Source organism: Pinus tabuliformis, chromosome Q, assembly GCF_031772625.1.
Source record: "Pinus tabuliformis cultivar Carrire ecotype Pingquan chromosome Q, CPIR1, whole genome shotgun sequence".
NCBI classification, from domain to species: domain Eukaryota; kingdom Viridiplantae; phylum Streptophyta; class Pinopsida; order Pinales; family Pinaceae; genus Pinus; species Pinus tabuliformis.
Window position 1 is genome coordinate 185,887,148 of NC_142296.1, and position 20,401 is coordinate 185,907,548.

Below are 20,401 nucleotides of genomic sequence, written 5' to 3' on the forward strand. Positions count from 1 at the left end.
AAAAAAATTGATTTTTTATTATTATCAAATTTATTAAAAATATAAATATTAAAATTTATTTAACTGTGTTGTTTTTGTAGTTAGACAATTTAATTTTTAACTTAGTCTTCAATATTATTATACATAAATTTTGGGTACATAAATTTTGGGTAAAAAAATCATGTGAGAATAAAAAAAAATTGAAACAAATAAATTTGCATCTCAATTTTGCTATACGAAAAATCAAAAATTACATAGACTATCATTCCTTTGATATTTTATAATATCCTACCTCTCTAATCAGAATAATGATCAACTTGACACTCAATCAGTGACATATAAATATTTTTGTTCAGATATTTTCATCAAAACATGGAGTATAGTACCAATGAACATTGCATTTACATTAAAATATTTTAAAATTTTCATACATAAAAACTAAGTCAAATTCTCGAGTACACACCTATCCAATCATTTACATATTTCCATCAATCAAGTCTAAACACGTGAAAAGTTAAAACACCGTAAAATATTTAATGAAACAAGTTTTGAGCATGGAAGACTTTCCATTTTTTTATTCAAACAAATAGGAATAATATTACAACGATACCGTTATAAACTACAAGTCGGTCAGTAATCGAATTTTCACTCCGGAACCATATTCTTGAAGCCATTTAATACGACCTTCTTAGTAACAATCGCACAATTGACGCGTTGGAAGTACGAAATCAATGCTGCAACTTGCATTACTTCAATGATGCAACACCCATTATTTACTTGGATTCTATGACAAATTTTTCTTTTCAGCAGTGCATAACAATAAACGTGAACCGACAGAGTTTACATTTCAAATTTCATGGCAATCCAAATGCGCCAATTCAAAGGCTAAGTGCCTTCTGGTCAAGTAGAGCTCTAATCCAGCCATGGTTCTGTCTTAATGTATAAACGCCCGTCAGCTTTTATAAAATGAAGGACAATAAATTAAAAAGTATTATGCAATTGTTCACTTTTTAGCCTGATGTCAATTTCGTGACCTGAATCCCGGCTGCGTTACGCGGAATTCCCTGGGTCACTGAGAAAAAATCATATAGTGAAAGATTGGCCCAATATTTCCGTTGGGAGGAGCTGTAAGAGAGACAAAGTATATAATGTCTTCCATTTGAATAATGGAAAAGTAGGACGGAGAAACACAATATTGGCCTACAAATAATATGAGCTGCTATTCATAACACAAATTTGACTTAAGTGGATTGAAATGAACGTATTATAGGGTATTTGTCTTTTTTAGACTAGCGATTTACTCAAAATAACTTAAAGATACAAAGGAACTTTATATTTGACATTTCCCAAAAGTAGAATGAACTGGAAATTCCTCACACTTTATTACTTATCCACATTAGTTAACTCAAATTCTAAATTTGGATTATGCTGCATGTGGGAGTAACTACAAGTTCCAACACTCCCCTTTAATTACTGCCCTATGACTCAACATAACCCAATCATAACTTAACTCTACTCAATTAGGCCTGTTAGACTTACAATGGAAATTGAGTCAATGATGGCTTAAACATGTTTGCTGGTAAAGTACAATAGTGAGAACTTTAAAAAATTTGCACCTTCTTTAGTGTTTCTTCCAAATTCTATATCCTTCCCCCTTAATTAGTGCCATATGACTCAACATAACTCAATTATAACTTAACTCAACTCAGTACGCCCTATTAGTGTTACAATAGAAATTGACTCAATCATAGCTCAAACATGTTAGCTGGTACAATATTTCTTTACTTGTAGATTCCATATTTCAAATTTCATAGCAATCCAAATGCACCAATTCAAATGCTAAGTCCTTCTGGTCAAGTAGATCTCTAATCCAATGCTGGTTATATGTCTTAATGTATAAACTTCAGTCACCTTTTATAAAATGAAAGACAATAAATTAAAAAGTATTATGGAATTGTTTAGTCTTAGATTCCATATTTCTTTACTTGTTGTTGCTACAATTTTTCTATGACGTCTCTTCTATTCGGTATGATTATGTTTTCTACAGCTTCCTCTTCAAAAATTATTTCACTCATGGATTTCTGCTATAACTCTACATGTTCAAACTTTGTTGTTTTCTCTGCTTAATGCATTTCATATTCTTGACTTTCTTTCTCCCAAATTTACTAATAGAAGAATCTTATATCTTCTTGACTCAATTGTTGAAAAATGGTTTTAATGCATTCTTCCTCATTTTCATAAACTTCTATGCCTTTCTCTTCTCATTCATCCTCAAGTGCTATTTCTTTCTATATGTAGTTTAGACACTCAAGGTCATTGTTAGGTTTACATGTAAAATCATAATCATGCTCTTTTTTCTCATTCACTACATAGTCTAGTTCTTTTATTCAAGTAGTTCCTTTAGGACTCTAATCAATTTATTCAATTGACCTTTGAATGTGATTCAAATCTACATCAAACATATTAACAACTTTGTTTTCAACCTTTTCACCCATGTTATTTTGAAGACTTTCATATTCAAAATTAATGTTAAAAATATATTTGTTATGCTGTGAGATCTTTCTTCTCTACCTCTTCCTTCTTTGTTCCACTGCATGGAGGTTGTCTTCCACTGTTATGCTATCATTGGATGTTTTCATAAGAAGCTATTCAATCTATTTATCCTCTTCTAGATCATCAACTGCTGCTGGATCATGTACTACATGAGAAATTCGATCATGTACTACATGAGCAATTCCAATTTCTTCATATCTTGTTGCTACAATGACAACTTCCACCTACAATTTCTCATAAACATGGCACTTACCATACTACCACAATCAATTTCTATTCGAAGGAATGAACCACATATATCATCAACATAATGTTCATCCAACCCTATGGTGGGATATTCAAGCATGCATGTGCTCAATGACAATTTCAAGTTCACCAAATCCATCTATTGTAGCTAGATTCAACAATGCACATCTCACTTTTCTATCATCATACACATGTCTTGTCATAGTAGGATTCACCATCATGTGCAAAATCCATGTTTTAGTCGAGTTCTCTAGCATTTATATGTTCTTGTTCTGCTTCAAAGACAAAAACTTCATTCTCTCATTGCAATCTTTACTACATCTTCTTCATCCATATGCATTTCTCCATAATGGATTTCACTTATATAGTCTTCCCAACCATCATCCACATTTTAGTGGGATTCTCCAAGCTCTATTGTCTTTCAAGAGTCTTTCTCATCTATTCTCAGATCTACAACTCACTCAATATATTGTGACAAATCTTGGTGCTACATGTCACACCCCTTTGCATTAAATTATTCTTCCTTGGAAGATGTAGATTTTGTTATAATGAACAAAAATTTATCATCCAATGTATGCTTTATAAAATTCAATGTCTAAGCATCATCATATGGGTTATTAGATGGGTAGACCATTAACTCTTTACCTTAAAGAAAGGAAAACATTTTAATAACCCAAGAATCAAAATATTTAGATGTAAACATAGAAGGACATTGTAGATAGAGGCTACACCAATAAGCCTCGATCTCTTTTCCATCTTCTAATATACTTCTTAGTTCCTCGGCTACAACCTAAACTTCTCTAAATATAACAATGATGTCTGCCTTTTCTTTTTGATTCATTTTTTTGCTCTGCTTTAGTTGCGCTTTGCAACTCATGACTGTTGTCTTTCTTCTATCTTATGTCTAATTTCCTTATTTCATGGTGCTTCCTTTAATACTTCTGGCTAAAAGTATATGATTTTTAAGATGTACCCAATAAGGCAGAATATTAATTAAATTTATGTACACAGATGGAATTTTGTTAACCCAACACGCTACTAAAAAAGTTGTAGACGAATACAACTTTTCAAAGCCCTAAACTATTTACCGCAATAAAATCCTTCCTTTCCTTTTAATTTTATTTTGATAAGAAAGATTAAAAAAATATTTTAAAATTCTCCCACCAAAAATCTTCAATGATAAACCTTTAATAAACAACACTTTTAAAAACTCTATAAATAACTTTCGGATAGAAAAATGATATTTATTTTGCTCCATGTGATGCGAAATATTTTTAACTATTTTGAAGTGTGTTCCACAAGATTGACTTGATTTTTTTTTTAACAAAAATTTTCTTTCAGAGTGATTGGAAACTTCCATAGTGATTCATATTATTATAGATTTCATGAAGGGCATTGCGTAATATATGTGATCCGTCCAATGTTTCAGATGGGAACTCCATCCATCATCAGCTACCAAACAGGGCCTTGAGAGCAAACATATGCTAAAGCACTTTTATATGAATATTTTGGATTATGTATTCAAATATTAATGGTTAGGAAATACAAATAATAATATTTTATCAATTTTACTTTTCGACCAAGAATCAGTGAACTAATGATTGAAATGATTAGGAAATAAACATTTTAGTTTTATTTTTGAATAAAGGTGGAAGGGAGGAGATAACTGAAATATGGTTGTTGAATTAAGAAATAGGAGATTAATAATAGTAGTTATTTAAAAACTAAAGAATTAAAATGATATGAATTATTATTGAAAATGGAAAATATAATTATATCTAATTGTCAGGAGTTTTATTGTTTTTATAAATCCCCTAATATTAAATTATCCACCAAGGATCATAGTCTTTGAGTCATTATGTGTATTGATTCAGATTTAGAATTAAGTATAAAGTATTTAGTTTTTTTTTTTTTTTTTTTTTTTTTTTATAAGGGTTAAAATGATAAACTGAAGAAGCCTATTTATCCTAATTCTATTATGTTCAAGATTTTAAAATAATAATCTCTATACTTTGGAAATCCACTCAAAACAATCCAATACAAGTATCATTGTACACAACATCTTATTTCATAAATAACAAAGTTCCTATTTGTAAGGAATAACACTACCTGTTAACTTAAAGAATTCACTCACCGCAAACCTTAAAACAAAATCTCATTCCTTACTAATCATTGTATCTCAATGTATGAGGAATCACTATTTGAACAAAGAAATTCTAATCTTTAGCTGTGAAATAATTCCTACAAGTTACCTTATAACTCAAAAACATTAAAGTTAAAACAAAGAAACTCATTCTATGATTATAAACTGATTATAAAATCAAAATCATATTAAACGAAAGAAAAAATTAGCTAACACACCCTAATGCCAAAGAAACAAAGAAACTTAACCTATTTAACGTCTAAATGCTAGACCTAAATCCTTGGATACACAGAACCACTACTTCTGACTTGGTAAATGAAATGCATAACCTTTGTGTGTTGATTTCCACACCAACCATACTCAATGCAGAATCTTAAATCCTATGCTGGACTTAACACTATCACTATAAACTCAGAAAACCTAGATTAATGCACACCGAATGTCAATTCTAATTGAATCCTTCTGTGACTGCATTACGTCCCAAATCAAATGAATTTGAAACTACATATCTCTGAGAATTCTTATTCAGAGAAGACACTACAAGATTTAGAGGTATACGAAGCATAAATACAATTCATTTCAAGGTCTCAATTATGAACAATCTCTCTATATACTCGAATTAACATTGATTCACAAACAACTTTGTATAATATAATTGCAAGAAGGAAATAGTGGCATGCCAAAATAATTACTCAAAATAACCTTGATTTATCTATATAAGATGAGAAATGAAATCTACCTTTGTCAACTTAGATCTACGAAGCAAAATGTGAATCTAAATGCAGAATGAAACTATCAACTTAGAAATCTAAGTAATAACTCTACAAGCTACATTCACACTGTTAACTGATTAATCAAATGTTATCCTAAAATCTATACTCGTTATAAAACTTATGTCTAGGGGGTGGTGGACCCCTTTCACTACCCAGAGCAAGTTAAATAAAATCAAGGAGACTAAAAACTTAAAGCAAAACCGTAATACTCACAAGAAACTTAACGTTGCAATTGAATTATATTAAGGTTCAAAATGTAAATACAAATGTCATAATCTAATATCTTGTGAACATAGTATCCTTTACAAAATTGATCAACAATTCTTTCTACGTACTTCCTTTCTTGCTAACCGAGATACAAAGAATATTGAAATTTAAAAAGGTGAAGTCGATAGAGGCTAAATCTTAACTAATTAACGATAAGAAGAAAATAGAAAATTATCAATTAATTTAGGCTTATGTGAAATCTAGTGAGTTATCCTCGAGATTGATCTCGACTTGACTAGCTGGGCCTTGATCTTAGAAAAACGGATCTCTTCCATACTTAGCAAAACCTATCCCTTTTTTAGCTTGAAGAGATTCTTCTTAGAATGGCTAAGATGCTATTTAGAACATTGAATACTGAGTAAGGTATGTAATCACAAGAAAATTTGGTACAAAATGGTAGGTTACTAGTTGGATGATGAGTTGTCTATCGTTTTATGCTATCTGTTGGAATTTAATTCCAAGTGCAACAATGAACAGCAGTACAAGAATCTGATTTGCAGTAAACTTTACAGGATGTTCGGTGCAACAAAGTTGTCTTTGATATTTTTGCACATTAATATGCATTAAAGTTTCAATTGAATTCCCCTGCGACAACCGACTTGTTTTTGATAAAGGCATCACCGCCTTGCTGCAATAAATTCTGAGATAAACATTAGAAGATATTTTGTAATATTTTATTGTTTTAATCAGATATCTTTCAACATATAAATACCACACATCAGTTCTGTTTTAATGTTAGCAGTAGCAGCTGAAGAATCACACAGAACAGAGGAAAGCACGCAACAGGGTGAAGAAGAAGAATAATTTCAGAACAGTGAAATGCACAACAGTGCAGATTTGAATGTAATTTGCTTTCTGGTTGTTTGCTGATAGAAAGGGTAGATGTTATTTGTGTGGAACAGAAGCGTTCCATGGTAAATCTTTTTTGTAATAGAAGTTGTGAAATTCCCTCAGTATGAGAGGAAGACAAATTTGTAACAGTTAGTTTATTTTGATAAATACAAATTAATTTTTCCTGTTGCTGTTACACCGTCACCGTTGCTATTACACCGTAACTCAAAAAATACTTGACGTCAAAAATTTACGTTGCTGCAACACCAGTTACAACAACTGAAAAAAAAAACTGTGTTGCTGAAACACCGTTTCCAACGAGCGATTTTCTGTTTTTTTTTTTTCTGTGTAAAAACAGAGTGCAATTTTTGTCTGTCTGTTATGGAATTTATCAGAAAATTCCAACATGGTATCAGAGCTAGTCTAGGCACTCAGTGAGTCAAAAATAGAGATTGTTTTTCACTGTAGGAGCTGTAAGAAGTGTGTTGAGCAGAATTTTTTCCAGCACAGAAATTTTTTTCTTGTTTTCAAAATACAGTCAGTATCTTTTCTTTACCAGTACAGGTTAAGATGGCAGATGTTGGAACAGGTTTGACAAATCCCCAACTACCTCAGTTTAATGGGAAAAATTATAGTTATTGGTCCATAACAATGAAAGCATTGTTTGCTTCTCAAGGAATATGGGAGCTGGTTGAAACAAGTTATGCTGAACCTGCAGATGCAACAGCACTCGTTGCTTTGACAGTAGCAGGAAGAGACCAGTTGAAGGGTGACAGAAATAAGGATGCCAAAGCCCTCTTTTTCCTCTTCCAATCAATACATGAAAGTGTCTTTCCGCGGATTGCTGCAGCAACAAAATCCAAAGAGGCATGGGATATTCTCCAAACTGCCTACCAAGGCATGGAGAAGGTGAAGACTGCAAAGTTGTAGATGTTGAGGAGAGACTTTGAAAATCTCAGCATGAAGGAATTTGATACAATAGATTCATTCTTCACTCAGGTTATTAGCTTGATAACCCAGATAAGATCTCATGGTGAGATTCTTGAAGATAGAAGGATTGTAGAGAAAACCTTGAGATGTTTACCCTCAAGGTTTGAATCTATTGTGGTGGCAATAGAAGAAACAAAAGATCTCTCACAGTTCACGGTAGATGAGCTGAGTGCTTCTCTGTTGTCTCATGAACACAGACTGAGTAGAGGAACAGATTCCTCTTTTGAGCAAGCATTTAAGACTCAGATGTCTTTTGGCCAAAGAAGAGGTCGAGGCAAAGCAAATAACAGAGGTCGTGGAAGAAGCCAAAACAGAGGCATAAATTATCCTGCTAGCACAAGCGGAAGGAGATGCAATCAGAACCAAGCTGAAGGTTCAAGTAAACAGCAAGCTCATGGACAAAGGTATGACAAATCCCAAGTCCAATGTCACTATTGTAAAAAATTTGGGCACTACGCCAATGAATGCAAGAAAAAACAAAATGACATGAATAATAGGCAGAATGCTAATTTTGCAAATGAAGAAGATAAGAATTCAAAGAACGTGCTGTTAACATGTAACATAGCACAAGACAAACAAGAAGATTTTTGGTTCTTAGACTCAGGTTGTAGTAATCACATGACTGGAAATATTGCAATGTTTGCCAATCTGGATGAAAATGTGAAATCTGAGGTAACAATAGGGACTGATGATAAGATAACTGTCAAGGGTAAGGGCAGAGTCAGTATTCTAGCAAAAAATGGAGAACACATGATTGTGCCAGAGGTATACTATGTACCTGGTCTGAAATGTAATCTTTTGAGCATTGGACAACTCATAAACAAAGGTTACAATGTGTTCTTCAAAGATGATTCGTGTACAATCGAGGACATACCTCCAAGTAAGAAGATCATTGCACAGGTGCAGATGACTAGCAATAGAATGTTTCCTCTCAAACTCAGGGCAGATTTGAAGGAAGGCAGAACTATTGCGGCTGTAACACAAGAAGTCTTTCATGAACAAGTGAAAGATGTGAATTGGTTGTGGCATTTGAGATTTGGACATCTCAATTTTGGAGGCCTGAATCTGTTGCACAGAAAGGGCATGGTAAAGGGATTGCCGTTGATTGAGAAACCGGACAGCCTTTGTGAAGGCTGCATCTTGGGCAAGCAACACAAAGAAAGCTTTCCAACAGGAAAGAGTATAAGGGCAAAAACACCCTTGGAAATTGTTCACTTTGATGTGTGTGGACCGATGCAAATACCATCATTTGCTGGAAATAAATATGTTTTAACTTTTATTGATGATTACACCAGAAAGACATGGGTGTATATGCTGAAACAGAAGAGTGAAGTGTTTGAGAAATTCCGCCACTTCAAAACTCTTGTTGAAAAGCAGTGTGGGCATTATATCAAAGTGCTCAGAACAGATAGAGGAGGAGAGTACATCTCCCAAGACTTTCTGCGTTTTTGCAGAGAGAATGGCATACAAAAGAAATTCACAGCAAGGTATACACCTCAGCAAAACGGTGTTGCTGAAAGAAAGAACAGGACCATTCTTGACATGGTCAGAAGTATGCTGAAGGCAAAACACTTGCCGTATGAGTATTGGGCAGGAGCTGTTACTTGCGCAGTTTACATCTTGAATAGATGCCCAACTAAAGCTGTCATGAACAGAATACCAGAAGAGGCATGCAGTGGTCAAAAACAAACTGTCACTCACATGAGAGTATTCGGTTGAGTGGCATATGCACATGTACCGGATCAGCTAAGGAAAAAGCTTGATAGTAAGGGGGAGAAGTGTGTCTTTATTGGCTATTGTGATGAGTCAAAAGCATACAAACTCTATAATCCATCCACCAAGAAATTAATAGTAAGCAGAGATGTGCAGTTTATTGAAGATGAAGCTTGGGATGGAAGCCTAGATAAAACAATGAATGTGAAGACAATTATGTCTCATGATGAACAAGAGGAAGGGACAGCAGCAAATAATCCTTCCTTGGTGGCTCCTCCTACACCACAGCAAGTACAACAAACCACACCACAAGCTGGAATCCGAACAACCTTGAGAAGTCAAGGAAGAACAGATGTTGTTACACCACAAACAACTGATGCTGAAACACCATAGGGATCAGATATACCCTCAAGTTCGGATAGAACTCCAAGCACACCAAGAAGACCAAGATTCAGAAATCTGAATGAGATTTATGAACACGGAGAGGTAAGTAACAATACCGGTCTGAATTCATTATTCGCTTTGTATTGTCATATTGATGACCCAATCCATTTTGAAGATGCTGTAAATGAAGATAAATGGATTGAAGCAATGAATGAAGAAATTGGTGCAATTGAGAAGAGTAAAACATGGGAGTTAGTGGACCCCCCTGAAGGCAAGGATGCCATTGGAGTTAAGTGGGTCTATAAGACCAAAAGAAATGCTGAAGGTAAGATTGACAGGCACAAAGCAAGACTAGTTGTGAAAGGCTACAAGCAGCAACAAGGCAGAGACTATGATGAAACCTTTGCACCAGTAGAAAGGATGGAAACAGTGAGAACATTGTTGTCTATTGCAGCACAACACAAATGGAAGATTTATCAGATGGATGTTAAATATGCATTCCTGAATGGAGTGTTAAAAGAAGAGGTTTATGTTGATCAACCTCCGGGCTATGAAGTTGAAGGCCAAGAGCATAAAGTTTGTAAACTGAAGAAGGCTCTTTATGGGTTGAAGCAAGCTCCAAGAGCATGGTATAGCAGAATTGATGCTTATCTGATTGAGAATGGGTTTGATAAGTGTGATGGTGAACCCACACTCTACATAAAGCAGAATGACGTTAAGATTATTATTGTTGTTTTATATGTAGATGATCTGATTTTTACTAGCAATGATGCTTCTCTCATTGCTGATTTTAAAGCAGTCATGAAGAGTGAATTTGAAATGACTGACTTAGGCTTCTTAAGATATTTTCTTGGAATTGAAGTAGACCAAAGTGAAAATTGTGTTTTCATTTCTCAAGATAAATATGTAGAAGTTGTGTTGAAGAGATTTAACATGCAGAAGAGCAAGGCTGTTGTGACTCCAACAGTAGTGGGGTTGAAATTAACCAAAGAAGACAGCAGCAAATATTTTGATCCAAAACTGTACAAGAGCATAGTTGGCAGCCTTATGTACTTGACTGCAACTAGGCCGGACATTATGCACACTGTGAGTTTAATCTCCAGATTTATGGAAAGACCGAAAGAGACTCATTGGCAGGCAGCCAAGAGGATTATAAGGTATGTGAATGGAACGAAGGGGTTTGGTATTTTATACTCCTCTTCTGAAAGTTTCATGTTGACAGGTTACACTGACAGTGATTGGGCTGGAAGTGTTGATGATAGGAAAAGCACATCGGGATATGTGTTTCATATGGGATCGGGAGCCATCTCATGGGCTTCCAAGAAGCAACCAGTTGTGGCTTTGTCAACAGCACAGGCAGAGTATGTGGCAGCAATAGTAGCAGCATGCCAAGCAGAATGGTTGAGAACAGTTCTCAAAGATTTGTGTCATGAACAAGAAAAGGGCACAACCATTTACTGTGACAATATCAACAATAGCATTGTCTAAAAACTCTGTTTTTCATAAAAGAACAAAGCTCATAGACACCAAATTTCACTTCATACGTGAATTGGACAACAATGGCGAGATTGTTTTGCAGCACTGCAGAACAGAGGATCAGCTTGCAGCCATCTTGACAAAACCATTAGCAAAGAAAGGTTTTGATCATTTCAGAAAATGTCTGGGTATGCAACAGCTGAAATTAAGGGGGAGTGTTGGAATTTAATTCCAACTGCAACAATGAACAACAGTACAAGAATCTGATTTGCAGTAAATGTTACAGACTGTTCGGTGCAGCAAAGTCGCCTTTGATATTTTTGCACATTAATATGCATTAAAGTTTCAATTGAATTCCCCTGCAGATAACCGACTTGTTTTTGATAAAGGCATCACCGCCTTGCTGCAATAAATTCTGAGATAAACATTAGAAGATATTTTGTAATATTTTATTGTTTTAATCAGATATCTTTCAGCATATAAATACCACACATCAGTTCTGTTTTAATGTTAGCAGCAGCAGCTGAAGAATCACACAGAACAGAGGAAAGCGCACAACAGGGTGAAGAAGAAGAATAATTTCAGAACAGTGAAATGCACAGCAGTGCAGATTTGAATGTAATTTGCTTTCTAGTTGTTTGCTGATAGAAAGGGTAGATGTTATTTGTGTGGAACAGAAGCATTCCTTGGTAAATCTGTTTTGTAATAGAAGTTGTGAAATTCCCTCAGTATGAGAGGAAGACAAATCTGTAACAGTTAGTTTATTTTGATAAATACAAGTTAATTTTTCCTGTTGCTGTTACACCGTCACCGTTGCCTATTTTTCACACCTTTTCTAGACTTTACCTCTCCCATTTTGAACTATCCTTAACCCCTATTGTGCTTATTTCGGTTATAACATCTAGGTTTTGGACAAAAGGGTGCTATATGCTTGAGGTATGCAAATTAGCATAACAAAGTGTCTTTTACCTTAATCTTAAGAATTCCTTAAGTTAGTTGTATCATTACTGAATTATCATCTGATATAATCTAGAGTTCTTGTGTAGATTTTTTTTTTATTAGGAACAGTTCTGCATTTCCTGCTGACAGTTCGTGCGATCCTATTTCCCGCAAACGCTTCGAAATTCCTCCAAACGTGGATTTCCTGTAACTGCCCAGATTCCCTGCAGAAAAATCAGTGGTTATCTATTTTCCACATATTTCCAGATCAAACGAGAACATGGGTTTTGTCGTATATGGATGCTGTCCTATTGGTCGTTTTAAATCCACCAATGAAACTGCCCTGATTTGCATACCTCTTCTCATTGGCTATATGAAGGAAGACTCCATCTATGTAAAAAATTTCGTCTAATACATGCTTTCAGTCATGGATTGGACTCAGTATATCTAATTTTGACATTTTGTACCAGTGCTATTAGCGAATGGCTTCGATTAGTAGTTTTCCTTATTTCAAGCCACATATGGGCTTTTTCACTTGTATAAATTCGACTCTATTTTTTATTGTAAGGGGTTGTTGGGTTAGTTTCGTTGATAGTATATATCAAATTTTATTTGACTATAACATTATGAGATTAATATAATATTATATGTTCTGTCTATCTTACTAAGCAAGCTCTTCTAATTTTGAAGGAGTTGTGAGTGACGGAGGGCCCCCTTTGCTCACAACTCCCTTAGTGTAATATGTGTGTATTTTAGTTCTGTTGTACAATAATTATTTGTTTACACAACTAATGTACTCTTTCTGATATATCAGTAGCAAATGATTAAATGAATACGTTTCATGTTAATGCGTTGATTTCATTTAATCAAGATTTGATTTATAGAATTGAGTGATTTATTTAATTGTTGTAAGTTTGATTTCTTATCTTTTCTAATCAACATCAAAAATACTGAGAGTTGTAGAGGGATGTTTCCATCCACTCCATAGCCTTTTCTTCTAAATGTTGATGTAGAAAAGAGGCACTAGTTCTGTGTGTGGTTGACTAGTTACCTTAATAAACACTTAAGGTATTAAGCTTGCATATATTTTGCACAACATATCACAAGCTTACCTGCCTTGCGTTGATGATTTATGTTGAAAAATCATAAGTCTATAAGCTGGCTCAAGTAGGTGCATATATCAATTGACACCCTTTCCCATCATGCTTTGTTGCTCCTTTGCCATCAATGAAAAATATACGAACAATCTCCCCCTTTGGTAATGATGGCAACACAATGGTCCTCCCCTTTTTTTCTTGAGAAGCATTTCTCCCCATCTTTTCTTACCTCCCCCTCTGACATCGGTATCAAGGAGGTTTGATTTATAATGAAATTTAATAAGTGGAGATTTAGTGATTACACAAATTCCTTTATTCCTTTATCACAAGTTCATCATCAACTTTGCAACGCAATTCTATCCAGTTCACCATTCAAATTTATTTCCTTTCAATATGGGTTCATTTCACCTTGTTTGTATAGGTTTTTGCATGTTAAGGAACCCTTTCTTCTATATGTACCACAATAAATTTCATAAAGGCTACAACCTTTTGATCAAGAGCAATAAAGGGACAAATAAGGTGATTTTTTCCTTAAATTAAATAAATAATAGGATGAATCCTACCTAGAATCTATCGCATGAGTCACTCCTCCCTTGTCTTGTATGCTCCCATCCTAGGTCTAATTGCTATAATTAGAACCTGCACAATCAGATAACATGAGCCAATGATCGACAAGATCTATGTAGGATCATCTAATCAGTTTATTCAATAGATCAACATGACATTCAAATACATTAAATCATAACATCATATATAGGAAAACAAATAACTCTTTGCATTAATAGAAATGGAGTCAGTTACAACCAAAAATAGGTGTTGTTCTTTTAGGAGAGCTCCTCCAATTTTACTTGTCATTTCTTTTCCACAAAGTGCATCTCTAATCACCTAAATGCATGGAATAATATATCTCATAGTAGCAGCATAAGGGTAGAATCAATCTCCAAAATCCAACCCTTGCCTATGGACGATTGTAAATACATAGATGAGGGATATAGTTCATGAATTCTGATCATATGGGTTTCATATCCACTCTTGATCAAAGGATGAGATAAAGGGATAAAGGATGAAAACTCCGAGGTAGGATAAGATAGGATTTGAGACTTTTGACCAAGGTAAATAGTTATAACTGATCTTGAAGTCTTTTGGAAGAGGAAGCTTCATGATTCATTTTTGTTTTCCCAAATTTCGAGAATTAGCGCACACCCAGGACTGAGAAACCTGTTGGCGATCGACACAGGCCCATAGTAGGAAATCCTGGTAGTCAACACTGGTGAATGAGGGACAAGGTGCATTGGTCCTAAAAATGATTGAAATGAAGTAGTTTCAGGAAGAAACTCGGGGATATGAGAGAGGCATACTTAGAGCTTTGTGTAGGGAGGATGACAAAGTGGTCAAAAGATGTGAATTATCTTGTTTGAAGATTTGTTAACCAGATGCCAAAAAATGACCTATAACATATTGCCCCCTAAAGCTCAAAGTCTGAAATGAAAACTGATGACTGAAGTGCTTTACCTTGTGACAAGTCAGGATCAAGAACAATTGGCGAGAGCATCATTTTTTACAATACGTTTACATCATGATATCTTTGCCCAGGGAGGAATAACCATATTCAACACCTAAGTTAACATTACATGTACAATGATCAAAATACACGTCCAAAAATAACAAATGGTGGACTCATGACTAGATGATTATCTGTATGATCATAGCCATCATACATTCTAATATTTTATTACTCCTGAAATCGCAGCCCAAACATCTCGTTCACATGACCAACCAACATACGATTCTAACCATGTGAATCAATGAGATGAGGTCGAAGATAGTAGACACCATCTAATTACCGACCAATGATGTAAGTCGTTCACATATGCGAGAGAAACCATAGATGATGTTAATGCCTCTTAAGGTACTGAAGTACAATTTGTAAGGTGTGAATAAATGAGTTGATGTCGAACACCACACAAAATATTTCGGTCGAAGGCTAATGATGTAGACCTATTTCCGAGAGAGAGGAAACTTGCCATTGATGTATGCAAGCACCAAGGTACAATAGGAGTGCTTCTAAGTTAACTTCCTAGATAATGAGTTGTTGTTGACAGAAAGTGACCCATTGCATCAAGGTCTTGATGTATCCCCCATCAATGACACGAAATCGGTATGACGATTTGAGACAGAATAATTAAAATGATGTTGATATGGAACTAGATCAGGAAGGGGAAACATGAAATGAAGCCTTAAGAGTATTGTAACTGATATTGACTGAATGAATTATATTGAACACAATAACGACACTCAGATGTGTTGGAAACATTGACCCAAAACCAAAAACAGAGGCTTTGAAATGGTATGATAAACCAAAATACAAGAATATTTACCAACCCAACAACCACAAAGATGAAGTGGAAGAGTGATGTGTTCAAGAGTGACTTGCTGCCATTAAAAAATGGAGTACCATGTTTTCCCTATTTCCCTAACCATACTTGTCAAAAACTCTTTGTTTTTGAACAAGGATGAGGAGGGTAACATATGATTGATTTGTAAGTTCATCCTTTGAATGAATCCCTATGAGTATGTTTAGGAACCCATATAGGGAGTGGTTTAGTTCCATCATGAATGACGAGTCCATTTCTTTTTATGTTTTTATGAGTCCAGTGAAGGTAAAAAATCAACTCCTTTTTCATGTTTAGAGACATTAAAAAAGAGGTGAAAAAGAAAACTTCAAATGTTCCTTTTTGTAGACAGTCCCTTAGGTTCGAAAAGGTAGAAAATAATACTCAAGAGAACCTCTTACCCATGTTTTTCTAGGGTTTTCCTTTTTCGTAAGTAGTCTATCTCAATCTAGAAAAGGGTTAAACTTATATTGGGTAGACCTCTTTTCATTTACTTTGACGAGATCGGAAAGATAAGTGCTCGAAAATCTTTTCATATTTTTGAAGTTTGAAAAGAGATGAAAGAGGAATCGAGGGGGTTCCTCTTCCATGAGTTTATGGAGGCCAAAAATGTAATAAAAGTGTGATCCTCAGTAAATATAATCTGTTCAAAACACGAAAAAGTCTGTCAAACAACTATCGAGCTGCTCAAAAGATCTTTAAAGGATTAAAAATACTTGCTTCATGGTAAAAATGGGTTGTAACTAGGTCAAAACATTAAATATGAATAAAATAGTGCAAGAAACAACCATAAATATTCAAAATAATTATTCATCTTTACCATTTCATATTTACGTTCAAAAGTGATAGTTTTCAGTAGTTTTTGCCCTCGATTTTCTATACCTCGTTTTGCTTAATCGAAAGGATTGTTTCAAGTATTATCACTTCTACGTAAGAGCTAAGACCCTGGAGTTTAAACAACTAGTACTAGGATCAAGGAAAACCCATATAGTCGAAAGGTGCATTGCACCTAAGTGAAAATACACTGGAGGGAAGGGGTGCAGTGCACTATCTCTCTTTATAGGGATGAGTTGGGTGGAAATCAAAAGTTTGTTTACCAATTTCCCTTCAAAAATTTTCAATATTCTTGCATGGAATGGTTCATAATGAGTCCCTTCTTGATGTTTCAGGTCTTCATTAGCACAAAATGGCATTTATCTGGAGAGAGTGAAAAGAATAACAAGCTTTTAAAGAAGCCAATGATCTTTCTACTATCCAGACACTGAAAAACTGTGGATTATTGAAATTATTTTAGCTTCTCGGTATGAGGCTACAGATGGAATTACTATAGTATCTTATCGCAAATGGTTCCCTTGCGAGCATCTTGATAAATATATCTACCAGTTTCTCTTTAATAGATACATATACAAGTTTGATAGTGTTACCTACAACCTGTTCCCTCAAGAAATGATACTTGATAGAAATATGCTTAGTCTTTGAATGCATGACTAGAGTTTTAGAGGTGTTGATCACACTTGTGTTCTCGCACATTAGTGGAATGGGATTAGACAGCTCTGCCTGCATATATTTGAAGGTTTTCTTCATCCATAGAATAGAGTGATAGAGCATTGTTTCTTACTGACCGATGACACCAAGCATTCACCCAAAAGGAAAGTTGCACCAGAAGTACTCTTCCTATCATCAAGACTTCCAACCTAATCTGCATTTGTGTAGGCCTTCAAATTTTGATCTTCACTCTTAGTGTACAATAGTCCATACTATATTGTACCTTGAAGATATTTGAAGATCCTCTTGATAGCAACAACATGGATTTCTCGTGGAAAAGCCTGAAATATGGCCATAATCCCCACTACATGCATGATGTCTGGCCTCGAAGCTGTCAAATATAGTAAGATTCATATCATTGACCTGTATTCAGTTTGGTTTACTGATTGTGTTCCATATTATTTTCACATTTTGCAGCCTGTATTCATGGGTGTGCTGACAGGATTTCAATCTTCCATTCCAAATTTCTTTAGAGTTTCCTTAAGATATTTGGATTGGGATATAAACACTCCTTGTGGACGCTGAGTAATTTTTAGACCCAAAAAGAAGGACAATTCTCCAATCACGGGAATTTCAAACTCGGTTTGGATATAGTTTTCAAATTGATGCCCCAACTGCTCCACATCACTGCAAAAGATTATATCATCCACATATACAACCACCATCAGTAGATGGTCGCCTTCATATTTTACATAAAGATTACTATCAATTGTGCCTTTCTTAAACACTTTTTTTTAAGATGTCTATCGAGCCTTTCATACCAAACTATGGAGGACTACTTTAATCCATGTAGGACCTTCTTTAGTTTGTATAGGAGCCCTTCACCAGAGGAGAGCAGAAACCCTTCTGGCTATTCAATGTAAACCTCCTCCTATAAATCTGCATTGAGAAAGACAGATTTGGCATCCATCTAATATACCTTGATATTCTTATGATGGCAAGAGAAATAAAGATTCTTATAACTTCTAGTCGAGTTACTGGTGCAAAGGTTTCTTCGAAATATACCCCTTCTATTTAGGCATACCCTTTGTAGACCAAACGAGATTTATTCCTGCTTATTTGACCCTCTTCATTCAGTTTGTTCTTGAAAACCCACTTGGTGGCATTAACATTTTTCTCTCTCTGCATTGGAACAAGCTCCCATGTATCATTCTTTTCAATCTCGTCAACTTCTTCATTCACAACTTTCATCTAGAACTTATCTTCACTTGCTTGATTAAGGTTCTTGGGTTCTTTATGTGATAGTAGAGACAAATTTGCATGACTTGTATTGCCCACGAGTTTCCTTTTCATCTGGAAACCCTGTATTTGATATCCAAGAATTTGACTCTTGGGATGTTCCATCTGTACATACGTAGAGGGTGTCTTTGGCCATGAAGACATGGTTTCTTCCACACTTTCATTGTCTAAATTTGTTTCATTTAGATCGGAGAACCTCAAATGTGAGATTCCTTCATCATATAAGTTCATTTTTCTTTTAGAGGATTCAAGTTGTGAACCTACTTCATCTACTATTACGTCGATGCAATACTCAATCTTCCTTGTTCTCTTGTTGCAACACTTATATCCTTTGCTTCGAGTAGAGTATTGAAGCAATATCTCTTCATTAGCATGTGAATCAAACCTCCCAGTGTTCATTTCATTCCTTTTAATGGAGCCCTTGCTTCTGAACTCCTTGAGGTGTTTAACTGAAGCATGTCTTCCCTTCCATAACTCAGAGGTTGTATTATCACTATTAGGCTTTAGTTGAGTTCTGTTCCGACAGATATACTATTGCCTGGGTTGCTTCTCCCCAGAATTTTTGAGACACTCTTCCTTCATCTAACATTGCTTTGGAAATTTCCTATATTGTTATATTGTTCCTCTATACTACTCCACTTTGTTGAGGAGTTCTAGCCACTCAGTATTGCCTCCTCATGCCATGCTCTTCATAGAATTCCTCAAATTCTCTTGAGGTGTACTCTCCCCCTCTATTTGATCTTAAGCATTTTATCTTTAAGTCTTTCCCATTTTCTACTTGAGATTTAAACTTCTTGAAATGCTTGAGTGCTTATGAAATTTCTTTTAAGAGGAAATTCCAAGTGGCCCTAGTGAAATCATCAATGAGAAACATAAAATACCTCTCCCCTTTTGAGGTTATTCCTCTGGTTGGGCCACAAATTTCTATGTGAATGAGCTCCAGAGGTCGGGATGACGATCTGCATAACAAACTGACATGACTTGCATATTGTGTTATCGGGCTTTGATAATCTTGGCAATGCTTTCACTGTCCCCATATTTCTTACTTTTATCAAACTATCAAAATTCGTATCCCCAAGCCTCTTGTGCTACAACCATGCTTCACTTGTTTTTCTTAAATAATACTTAACCCTAGAATCGTCAAAGACATATACATTATTGTGGGTTCTAATTTCTTTTCCTGCCAGTTTCCATTCTTTATATTGTAGATCTCACAGTCTTTAGATCAAAAGGTCACATCATAGAAATTATCACACATTTGGCTAACACTAAGTAGATTGTGCTGGAGACCTTCTACACACAACACATTCTATGTTTCTATTTTTTGATCAAAACTTACTAAACCTTTACTCTTTATTCTTGCTAGAGCATTGTTTCCAAAGGTGACATTGCTTCCTCTATTGTTTTCCTTAAGTGAAAAAACTTTTCTTTGTCCCCAGTCATATGGTTGGAACAACCACTATCCCCATACCATGTGTTTCCTTGGTTATGAGACATGCCTTCTTTAGTCTTCTATTTCCAGCTACTATTATTCTTCTAGATAGGTGATTGTCTATCATATTGGGACTTAGACACGGGTTCAAACCTACATCTTCGCTCACTTAATTTGTGCCCAAAATTATTACATTTGAAGCATTCTGCTGCAGTTATTAAGGGAGAGAAGACGTTTTGATTACTAATAGAAGAATCCCAAGACATAGAAATTGGGTGTCTGTTATATCTGAGATTTTCATCTCTTTCAACTTTGATCCTTCTACAATCAATGGCTTTATGTCCAAAGATATGAAATTTATAGCAGGGACCATAAAACAAATAGGCATGCCTATTGTTAAT